Below are 12,452 nucleotides of genomic sequence, written 5' to 3'. Positions count from 1 at the left end.
CAACTATAAATGCAACATGTGGCCGAAAGTATGTGGACGTTCTACGGCACTAAGGGGTGTCAAACTCACCTTAGTCCAGGTTCCACATTTAGCCCAATTTGATCTCAAGTGGGCCAGACCAGTAAAATCACAGCATAATATACTATAAATAACCACAACTCCACATATTTTGCTTTGTTTTAGTGCCAAAAAGCATGTTCTAAAAATGTTGACAAAGTTTTTTTTAACGAAATATGAACCTGAAATTTCTTAAGAAAATTAAGTTCAGTTTCAACCATATTATCCCTCAGTTTGTCATTTCCACATTACAACTTCCAGATCACAGAGGGTCTACAAAGGAACACATTTATACATGTAGAACTGAACCATGTAGTATTTTATTTTATGATCAAAGCGACAACAGTCAGACAAAAACTTCACTATCATCTTGGCTTTGTGTCCTTTCTGTGACATTTGGGACACAGTAAAACCACATTTTTCATGATAGCATTGTCATTTTGATTAAGTTTTTTTGCTCCAACCATGAAAAAATAACCTCAGAAAAAACAAAAAAAGAGACAAGAAATTAGACAAAAACTGTTACAAAGCGACAAAAACTTACACAAATGGCACAAACGAGACCAAAGATGACAAAAGCGAGAAACAAAACAGCAAAAAAGGAGACAACACAAGCGAGACAAAAAAAACATAAAACACACAAAACAATGAATAAAGCAATACACAAAATGATAAAAATAAGACAAAAATCACAAGTGAGACAAATAGGAAAGACAAAACGACAAAAAACAAGAAACAAAATGACAAAAACTTCAGACGAATGACAAAAGTCAAACAAAAACAAGACAAAATATTCAAAAAATGAGATGCAAAATGACAAAAGAACAATGAACAATCTAGTATTTTACTTTATGATCAAAACAACTTGTTGTGGTCTAGAAATGATTTTAAATTTATAGTTTTACTAATTTACAATTTGCAGTTAATGTCTTCTCTGGAATTTTTCCACTTTGAGGGCCAGATTGGACCCTCTGGAGGACCGCTTTTGGCCCACGGGCCGCATGTTTGACGCCCCTGATTTAGACTATAGAGGAGAACTGGTTTGATGGCAGCTGGTGGTAATTTCCCTAGGTGAGTGTGCATTATTCACTCCTAATGAAGGACTTACTGTGCAGGAATAAAAGCGTATGTTGTTCAGCGGTGACCGCTGCAGCGGGATAAAGGTTTAATCACAACGCTGGCCTCCTTTGCAGATGTCGTCATTTTTAATAATGTTTTGTTATATATGTACTTTTGATTCTATTATTTAATGTTGATATTTTATTTCTTCTTGCTTGTTGTTGTGCACTGTCCAGCAGAAGCTATTTATATTTTCATCATGCCATGTATTATGACAATAAAGCCATTCTAATTCTAATTCAAATATCCTGGTGTCATTTTTACCAATAAAACTGAAAAAACAGACCCCATTATGAGGCCGCTTTAATCCTCCTGTTGTCCTCATTTACAGGCACCAAAAAATATTGTTTCCTTGTCTGAAAAAAAAATCCCAAAATTCTGAAAAAAAATTCCCCAAATTTCTGAAAAAAAATTCCCCAAATTTCTGAAAATTTTCAAAACCTTCAGGGAGAAAATTCCAATAATTCCTTAAAAGTTTCCCTTGAAAGTTTTATTTTTTAAAAAAAAAATCCCCCAAATTTCGCAAGAAAATTCTTGTAAATATTTTCAAAAAATGAGTAAAAGTAAATACCTTCAGCTTAGAGATTTTATTCGATCAAATCAAAATAATGCGCTCACTCGACCTACTTATTCACCCTTGGAAAAAACCTTGATTAAGGACAGTAAAAGAAAAGGTATAATTTCAGAGTTGTATAATTTTTTGACACTTTCCTCATCTGAAAACTCACAGAAGAGGCTGAATGCCTGGAAAGAAGACCTCCAAACTGAGGTTTCAGAGGAACACCGGGAAAAGGCGTGTGCAGGAGTCCAAACCAAATCAATAAATTCACGTCTTAAATTGATACATTGTAAATGGTTAATGCGGATGTATGTTACACCAGTGCAACTAAATGGATATAATAAAAATATACCAGACACATGTACAAAATGTATGGAAAGTAAAGGAGCTCTATTTCATTGTTTATGGCAATGTAGGAAAATTAGAATGTTTTGGGAAGAGGTGAGAGTAACAATTGAAAGAAAAATTTCAAAACAAATCACATTGAACCCTAAACTGTTTTTGTTGGGTCTATATCTGGAAAAACATAACTTCAATAAAAATGAAAGAACGTTCATAGACCTCAGTTTGCTGAATGCCAAAAAATGCATTGCACTATTATGGAAAAAGACTAATAGACCAGCTGTGACTTAGCGGTTGAGACAGATGTTAACAAACCTTCCACTTGAAAGAATAACATATATACTGAAATCTAAAAAGCATGAGTTTAAGAAGATATGTCAGCCTTTTATTGATTATGTTATGAATTCAAATGTAACACCTGAAGAAGAAGGTGAATGATGAGAGTGGACCATGCAGTTTTCATGTTTGTGATTTGCTGTTTTAGATTTTCTTTTATTAAGATGTTTGTAACGTACTTTTTGTAACAGGTTATTCAATCAAAACAGAGAAGCACTGTTGTTGGTTTGATTGTGTTTGTGGTAGTTATGATTGTGTGTATTTTTTATTTATTTATTTATTTTTGTTTTTGCTGTTTTGTTTTTGAAAAATCCAATAAAAAATATTGTGGAAAAATAATGAGTAAAAGTCTTCCAAAAAAATCCTAAAAATATCTAAAGTGATTCCATATATATCAGTAAAATTTGTGAAACTCGCTGAATTTTGGTTGATTTTTTTGTGAATGTTCTTAAGAAACATTTTTAACATTTATTTTTTTCCACCAAAAAATGTTCAGATTTTCCAAAAATGTTGAAAACGTGGACATCAGAAGTTTCACTGTGAAAATATATTTTTGTTCCACATTTTCAAACTTTCAAATGGGTCAATTTTGACCCGCAGGACGACATGAGGGTTAATCTGGGGAGGGTTTACGAATCGTCTCACAAATTATTCATGTGGGCATATTGTCGCAGCGGCCCGACTCTTTGGCTTTTAACCCTCTTCTCGTCTGTTTCTCGGTCCAGAGGCCTCCCTTCTCCCTCCGGTGTCTTTTCTTTCCTCTGACTCAGCACACCTTCGTTTTGACTCTCCTTTTGTCCCCGTCCTCTCTACCTCCTCACACAGCGGCCTACACAAAGAGCGAAAAACAACTTCTCCGTCTTTCCTGTCTCTTTTTTTCCCATTTCTGCCTCTTTTTTTCCCTCTCCCGTGCTTTTGCATCTTCCCCCCTCCCCCACACTTGTCTTTTTCCAGACTATGGACACAGTGTTCATGTGTACAGGAGAGGTGGTGGTGGTGGTGGTGGTGGTGGTGGTGGAGGGTGGGTGGGGGGTGATGAGGGTGTAGGGGTAACATCCCATAATCACCAATCAGAAGGAAACTGGGGGCAGTTGTCATAGAAACCTCGTGCAAGGCTCTCGACGCCCCTCCCACCCCTGCACCGTGCTCGCTGGAGTTGCATATCTCATAATGATAATAATATCATTTCTGAGGCAAAAAGGAAAAAAAAGGAGAGCGGGGGAGGCAGAGGGGGGAGACTACAGACCATAATAGTGCTCCTGTGCTGCTGGTCGCCATGGAGATAAGCAGAGGGGTGGCAGCGGCGGTGGTGGCGGCAGAGGGAGGAGGGTTACAGGCGGGGTCAGATTACCATGTAAGTCAAAATGCATACCATAATACTTCTTGACTGCACCCCTCCTTCCTCCTCCTCCAGCTCTGCTCCACCTATCCGGCCCTGCAGTCCACGCTGTGAAGCTGCACCAGATAACAAAAGTGCAAATGGATGTGATCAGTCCCAACATGTCTGCCGTACGAGATAACGCAGCGCAGCGGGAGGCTGGCAGACGGACGTGCACGAAAACCAAACGTGCACACCAGATATCAGTGCATCACGGTCATCTGGACGTCCCGCAAGGCTCCGGAGCTCAGTGTCACGGGATAATCCGGGATTCATTTGTCATTCACAGACAAGAAAAAAAAAAGAAGAAAAAAAGTGTTTCTGTTTTTTGTTTCAAAACCAAAAACTGGAAAAACTGTTTCAGGTGTCAGAATCAAAAAGAATCAAAAAAATCAATCAAACATGGTCCATTTTTGTCTTTCGGCAGTTCGTCTTTTCCTTTTGCTTTTGGAAACTAAAAACAGAAGTCTTTGTTTGTATGAAAAACAAGAACATCAAACTAGAAAAAAAAATGCTGAGATTTTGGTTTTTGCAAATTCATTTTGTCTAAATTAGGGGTGTCCAACTCATCTTAGTTCAGGTTCCACATTCAGCCCAGTATGATCTCCAGTGACCAGTAAAATCACAGCACAGTAACCAAGAAATAACCACAACTCCTAATGTTTCCTTTGTTTTAGTGCAAAAGAAAACATTCTGAAAATGACCACATTTAAGGAACTATCTTTTTTACAAAACATCATGAACAACCTGAAATTTCTGAAAAAAATATGTTAAATTTCAACAACATTCATCCTCAGTTTATCATTTAAACATTACAACTTCCAGATCACAGAGTGTCTACAAAGGAACACAACATTTAGTCATCTGGAACTGAACATATAGTATTTTACTTTATGATCAAAATGACAAAAAAGACAAAAAACAGCAAAATACTAGAAAAACGAGACACAAAGTGACATAAAAAGAGACAAACAACACAAGCGAGGCAAAAACACACAAAACAACAAAAAAAGACAGAAAACAACGAATAAAGCGAAACAAAATGAAAAAAATAAGACAAAAAACACAAGCGAGACAAAAAGAAAACAAAATGACAAAAACATGAGACAAATGACAAAAGTCAGACAAAAAACAAAAGCGAGACAAAATATAACAAAAGTGAGGCACAAAATGACAAAAGAACAATGCTCAATCTAATATTTTACTTTATGATCAAAAAAACTTGTCATGGTCTAGAAATTATTTAAGTTTACAGTTTTATTAATTTACAATCTGCAGTTAATGTCTTCTCTGGAATTTTTACTCTTTACAAAGTCGACCCGCAGGCCGGATTGGACCCTCTGGAGGACCGCTTTTGGCCCGCGGGCCGCATGTTGGACACCCCTGATCTAAATGAAAAGCAAAAAACTATCTATCCTGGTATAGATCTTGGCTTTTTCATCGCCTGTCCAGTCCACTCTTCTACTTTTTGAATTAGCAAAAAAACTAAATTAAACAGATTTTTAAATGTATTTATTCCCATTTTTTGTTTAGAAACAGAAAACAAACCGACCAAGCGACTTAGTTTTTGGTTTAAGATTGATAAACAACAAAGCCATGTGACTTCCATTTTTCGGTTCCCAAATGAGAAATTAAAGCAGAATTTGTCAACAACCAAAAATGAACCATATTTGATGTGTTTATTCATTGTTTTGATTCTGACATCTGAAGCAGTTTTTCCATTTTTGGTTTTCAAACAAAGAACAGAAATATTTTATGATGATGTGGAGATCGACTAGATGCTTTTCTGTCTTTTTCCCAGTGCTGCTAAAACATGTAGTCAACGGAAAACTCATAGATAACTTTAATAATTGCTTAATCGCTTAAGTGATTAATCAGGAAACAAGACTAAGGGACTATTCATGCTTTCTGCATCCATGTGGACAAACCAAAGTGGACAGACGTGGTTCTATTGGACTGCCACTCATTACGGAACACAGAAAAACACATGCTGGTTTGTGGGTGTTTCTGAAAGACTACAGCTTTGCTCTTTTTACAGCTGGTTACTGATTGGACCATGTTGACGACGTTGAGTACAGTGAATAAACACAGCACAGGACTTCTGGAGAATGTAGAACTTCCACACACAAAGAATATGTTTGCAGTTTACTAATGGCAATGTCAAAGTCCAACAATATCCTCCAGAGAACCGAGGGAAAAAGTATCTTTCAATTTAACTTTTTTGTGATTTCCAGCCTCCAAACTATTTTTATTTTAGATTTTACAACATAGTAGTGTAGTATAGTTGACAACAGAACGATTTTCGTGACTCTTCGAAATCAAGAAAACAAGAAAGCCAATCCATTTTGTAATGAAACTGTAAGAAACTAAAATAAATAACAATAGTGTCAAATTTAAGAGGTTGCATGAAAGATAGATATTTCCAACTATTTATTATATTAATTACTTTACATAGAAAATACATTCAATGTGTTTATTACCCCACAAAGAAATGTGTTTTGGGGCAGAAATCTGAATAGAAACAAAGAACTAGCATGCTAGTTAGCTATCAGCTAACCCCATTAAATCGTTCTCATGTCCACTACAGCTGACATTCATAAAGGGGAGATTATTTCTCCTGACAAAAAGTTTAACTGAACTTTGACCCCAATTTATAAATCCTGATGTGTTCATAAACAAGAACACACGATTGCAAAAATAATCGATTTAACTTTTCTCTTTTCCTGTCAGGTGCATTTCGCTGAGTCTCCATTTTGTCTCAACATGAAAACAAAGTTCCCCTCATCCCACCTACTCACATGAGATATCACTGGAAAGGCCAGGATGTCCTCCACTGAGCACATCAGGATTTAGTACGGTAGCTGAAATGAGTCAAAAGATAGAGCTCAAAAACAAATGTCCAGTGCAGAGGACATAAATGAATGGGCCGGGTCTCAGGAGGACATGGAGATGACATCCTCACAACCATGGTTATCTTGTTCATTTGCCACCATCACTTGACCTTCATGTCTCCAGAATATGGACAGTAGCTGGAAATGTTCTAGTCCAGACATGTCACCCATCCAACATTTGTGGGACGCTCTGGATGAATGTGTCTGATTTAGTCCCCCAGAATGTCCACCAACTTCACCGAGCCCTTCAGGAAGAGCTAGACGGCGTTCCACAAGCAGCATCAACAGCCTCATTAACTCCAAGCATCGCAGACATGTGACTCATTACTGACTCCTAGTCTGAACCCAATATCTGGCTATTATCTATCCCATAATAGCTGCATTTGGTTGTTTCATTGTTCAGTGTCCATTCTATTGTTGCTGAAGCAATGAATACTTGCTCTCCTGTGTTTATATTGTTGTTCAGTGTGTCACGATTTCAATGTTTCTCTCCGGTTTTAAATTAAATTGTGTCATTTTAGTGACTTTTTAAAAATGTAACCTTCAAACCTGCCATTAGATTCAGAGTTAAAAGTCTTACAAATGCCAAGACCTATTCCCGCTTTCTATAAAGTATAAATCTGCAGATTGCATCTCCGGGTATTTGTTGCCTAATTACACAGAGATGGAAATGTTCCTATTCACCAGCGTGTTGTAATATTCTGGTGCCAACGGCTGGAACACGCCTGTTCCTGCTGGTCACAGACCGACTGCTTCCAGTGTGGGAACAGCTGGGCCCAAATCCAGAATCCAACTGTGACGAATGAATTTCCACTCATTTTTTTGTGCAGTTTTTGAATCGATACCGATCATGAAAGCAACACATCACGTCCTCTTCATGTAACTGAAGAGGTCTGATGGCCAGCTGCGGTGACTATAATGAATTTCAAGCTCTAAAGGACAGTGCAGAGGATCTACAGTAGTTTGGGCAGTAAACAAGGCAGAATGAGTGCACACGAGCCCGCTGATGGCTCCACGGCTGCCTCGCTCATTTACATTACAGGGGACAGGGGGTGTATTGTGCTCAGTGTGCTGCTCAGATAGTTTGCCAGTGAAGTTTCTGATGAATTCCCAGCTGCCGGTCCGCCTCACCGCCTTTGTGTTGCCTCCCCTCTCGGGTCTCGCTACCTTCGTGAAGATAGACACTATTTCTACCGACACGCTCGCTCTGTGCACGTCAGGCTGGGATGTCAGCGTGGAGGGCTGCTGCTGCTGGTGCTGCTGGGGGGGAGAAACCACCGCCACACAAAAAAAACAGGCCTAGGCCAGACCATAATACCCCCTCCCCCCACCTGACAACACAGACATCCCATAATATGCATTTGCCTGCCCCCCCTCACCACCACCACCACTTCCTCCTCCTCCTTTCTTCACTGCTCAGCCTGCCACTCCATAATAATCACACGGCTAGTTCGCCTCCTCCCTCCTCCACCATCATCATCACTTCCTGTCTTAAAGGTTCCTCAAGTGCACAGTACAGTATGTCTCCACCTCCAGCAGTAGCAGCAGCAGCAGCAGCCACTTACAGAGGCTCAGAATACCCAGCGCTGCCATCTGTGACGTCCTCATCGCACTCCGTCAGGCCGGGGTTCCTCTCTCTCCCACGGAGCTGCAGATCATCACAGATAAACACACCAAGAGAGTGTTTATCTGGTCCGAACCACCAAGGGAAAGTTCACTGAAATCAGACAGGGTTAGGAAACACAAAAAGTGACTCACACTGATCGTGTTGTCGATGTTATTGCTGGTAACATGCCATCATCTGTGTCGTGTTAGTGCGGCGGTGTACCCAGTTGTTTGGGCATGTAGGTGGTTACGTTTCCATGAAATTTTCTGAGCAGTTTGCCCATAAAATGCTCAGAAAGGAACAGGAAAATGAAGATCATGTGGTAGAGGCTAACAGACAGCCATGAAGTGGGTCTAATAAGAGAATGACTTTACCTAATTTTGTCTTTTTTCTTGCAAAATAAAAGAGAAAACACTTTAAAAATCCTTGAAATAATACGATCTACCCTCTGAACCCCTAAACTTGCTGTTGATGTGTGGTTCCATTGGGAAAATGAACCAAATCAAAGGCTGAAATTGTAATATCTCATCAAAATCACCATCTCTTTTAAATATCGGTCATAAAGAAACCACTTCCTCTGATCAAGTTCTGTAAAAAAAACTAAAAAGTCTGCACTTCTCTCCACAACTGAGAAGCAACCAACAACCAGCAGTCATGTGGAGCTTTTCCACCAGCACCTACTCGGCTCAACTCTACTCAGTTTGTGAGGTTTTCTATTTGGACGTAGTACCTGGTACCAGGTACTATTTTAGTACCTTCTCTGCCGAGGTTCCAGCGAGCTGAGTGGAGCCGATAATGTGATGTCTACAGAGTGCAGGCCACTGATTGGACAGGGAGTGATGACACACCAGACCTGTACCGTGAACGAATGAAGAGGTCAAGACTTTTCAGTCTTTGCTGACGGACCAAAGAACACAGAGGGAGCTGGACGGTGTGACTCACAATGAGAAAGTATATCAGGAGGTCTCCGAGCGGAAGGCTGTCCACAGACACAGCAGGACAATGAAGCAGCGTCAGGAGAAGCTGAAAAAGCTCCAAAGTGACTGTCGGTCCATCAAGGACCACAACGGCCGGCGTGGGTCAAACCGGAAGTGTTGGAAGTGGTTTAGCCAAATGGACGCCATTTACGGGCACCAACCGGTGAGAGTGGCCTCGACTCCACTGCTGGATTATTGGAGACCATGCTGGAGGACAGTGACTCCACCCACAATCCACAACGACCTTAACCGAGTCGAGCCAAGTAGGTGCTAGTGGAAAAGCGCCTATAATGTAGTAGACTTTTCAAATGAACTGCAGGCTGTGTTTCCACAGAGCAGAAAGGACAAGGATGGAAACAAATTCAAAATATAAATAGTTAAATATCTTTATCACATGGAGTCCTCATTTTTTTTTTATTTGGAAGCATCTTGGGATAATGTTGGATGCTTAGATTCCAGGATTTTCAAAATTTGAACTATAAATAAAGAAGAGTTGAAGTGTTTTATACTGCACTGAGGACATGTTGAAGTTCTCTCTACATGCAGTCATGGTTGTTCTGTTTCCATACAGGACAGAACTTTATACTGCTGTTAAAAAAAAAAAAAAAAAAAGAGCCTCCAGAGAGGAAAAGTGTGGTGAGACCAAAAAACATCTAGAAACTGCTTGGAGTTCGAAGGGTTAAATGACGGGAAAAAACACTTTGGTTTTCCAGCAGCCATATGAGTTGGGAACAATGGTGTTAAGCCGTGTTCACATGATATAAACATGTGCCTCCTCTATTATTGCGTGTGTGTGATGTATTGCGACAGTCTTGTGCTCAGTTAAGCAGCATTCAGAGTTGACCAAGGCTGCACATGAAGATCAGATGTGCTGAGGTTTGGTCTGAGCTGTGCAGATCCTGGCTGAAGGCTGTTAAAGATGGGAAGCAAATTAATATTTTGCATGTAAATGCACAATAGTAAATGATAACACTGGTGATGTCAACACACCGGGGTACGGTTGACGGTTTGACTCGGCGCTGCAGATGCAACTCTCATTAGCAACAATCAGGCCCACCGGTGTAAACGTTCCACAGTTATTGTTTCAGACTAGTGGGAATTCTATTATCCTAATTAAGGGATGATAAAAAGATTGTTTCTAATTATGGACACATGCAACACCCAGGACCTTGAAGATAGTCACGATCCAGCTGATTAAAGTTGTGTCTCATGAGCTCAGTTATTTCTAAAATGACTCTGGCCCAGGTTAAAAATAGGTTTTCTTACTGTGTACCAACATGTCAAAAGCCTTTTTTCATATAACTGAATTTTTTAAAATGTAAAGGTGGTAGCGCTGTAGGCTACATGGCCGTAATAAACAGAGTTTACAAACCACTGTAAAACTTTGAAAAACAAGAAGAAACACACAAAGCTGGAAGAGAAAAATGAAGAGGGGTCTCCAGGAGTGGTCTCCAATTGGGAAAGCTGTAGCTATTCTTTCATGTCAGCTGATATTGATCATGTTTCATATTATCCGGAGACAAAGACAACAAAAGAAGTGGAGACAAAATTTCAACAAAATTTGTTACTCAGTTTTTAAGTAATGTTGCACACAGACAGACTAACAGACGGACAAACGTACGCCGATCGTCACATAACGCCATCGTGTTCCTTGGCGGAGTAAAAATGCATCATGGAAACCCAGCTACAGTTATGGCAGCAGCCACACATGTATATGAAGGTGTCCACCCACGATCTGCTCAGAACAGATGCTTTTTGTACCTTTGTTGCAAAGAAAAAACTCGAATCTGCACTAAGGTCTTACTGAAGAAGTCAAATAAATTCCAACCCCATAAGCAGATTTCTCAACTTTTACAGACATTTTTACTCCTGACTCATGCATGGTTCTTATTTCTTTACCAAACCGCCCTCAACCACACATGATCCTTCTAGAAACAAACATTCATGACATCTATCAGCTATTCAGTCATCATTCTTTACTTGATAAGACCTGCATGTATCGTCCATGTGCAGCAAACACACTGTGACTCAACCGTGTGTTTGCAGCTGCATAGAAACATCTAAGTCATGGTGCAAGGACGTACCGAGGTGTACACACCGATCACCCAGCAGATCAATGGCAGAGTGTATTTAAACGTGGAGCAGTGGCGCTGTGGAACAACCGAAGAACGAGCCAGTGTTGAGGCCACCTTTGCTCTAAATTCAAGTGCCGTGTCGTCTGAGAACATGATGTTTTAGTCATATTCATGCGTGCTTTGTTGGTCCCATTGGTTTGTCACATGCCTCCATTCATCTAAAGCTCGTCTTTTTTGAGCCATCATACCATACCGTGTACCATTTGCTGTCATTCAGGATTAACATTTTTCACTCTTTTGCAGATTTTCTTGGCCTTGTCTGTATAATTAGTCCCAACTGTCACCTCAATGACGAAGTCTTACTGTATCATATCCTGTCTGTAAGAGGTGATTTTATTCAACATGGCAAGGCCAAAGCACTGGCAATAGAACATTCAGTTGCTGACATATTAAAACAGACTTGCAGGTTTGAAAGGCATGTTATCTTTTAAAAATCACCAAAAGGACAACATTTCTTAGCTAGAAACTGTAAAAACTAAAGAATTGTCTGATTTTGTCTGAGACAGTCCTTGAACTACTCATGTGTGACATGCTGTTGGATTAGGAACCAAACCTAAGCTTAAAATCATTATATTTCATCAAAATCACTTATTCTGTCTCAAAAATTACCCAAAATAATCCGTGTACACCAGATTCTGAAAAAAAATAAATAAATTCTGTGCTCTTCAGCACAACCGTGAAGCCATGACTGACTAGACTGAACTGCAGGCTGTGTTTACATAAAACAGAGGAGAAAGAATGTGTCCTCCTAAGGTTCAGGTTATAGAGATCTCTGGGTTATGACTCATTAAGTTCCTGTAGTTTTAAAAGTTTTTTTTTTTCCAGCCTCAGCAGGTTACCTTAAAAAAATCCAATGGATTTCTATTTTACTTGGCAGAAAAATGCATCTTGGCTTCAGCAGCAAGAGTTTATGGTGTTTTAGATCCATCCACACTCTAGACTTGATCTAAATGTTTGGCTTTAGAGCCTCATACAGCCTCTACATTAAATAGAGACGTCCACCACAATGATTCCTTTTTGATAGTGTCACAACTGTTCTGTTTGCGAGCAAA

Source organism: Amphiprion ocellaris, chromosome 15 (assembly GCF_022539595.1).
Source record: "Amphiprion ocellaris isolate individual 3 ecotype Okinawa chromosome 15, ASM2253959v1, whole genome shotgun sequence".
Taxonomy (NCBI): Eukaryota; Metazoa; Chordata; class Actinopteri; family Pomacentridae; genus Amphiprion; species Amphiprion ocellaris.
The sequence above is the reverse complement of the archived record's forward strand: the minus strand, read 5'-3'. Positions refer to the sequence as shown.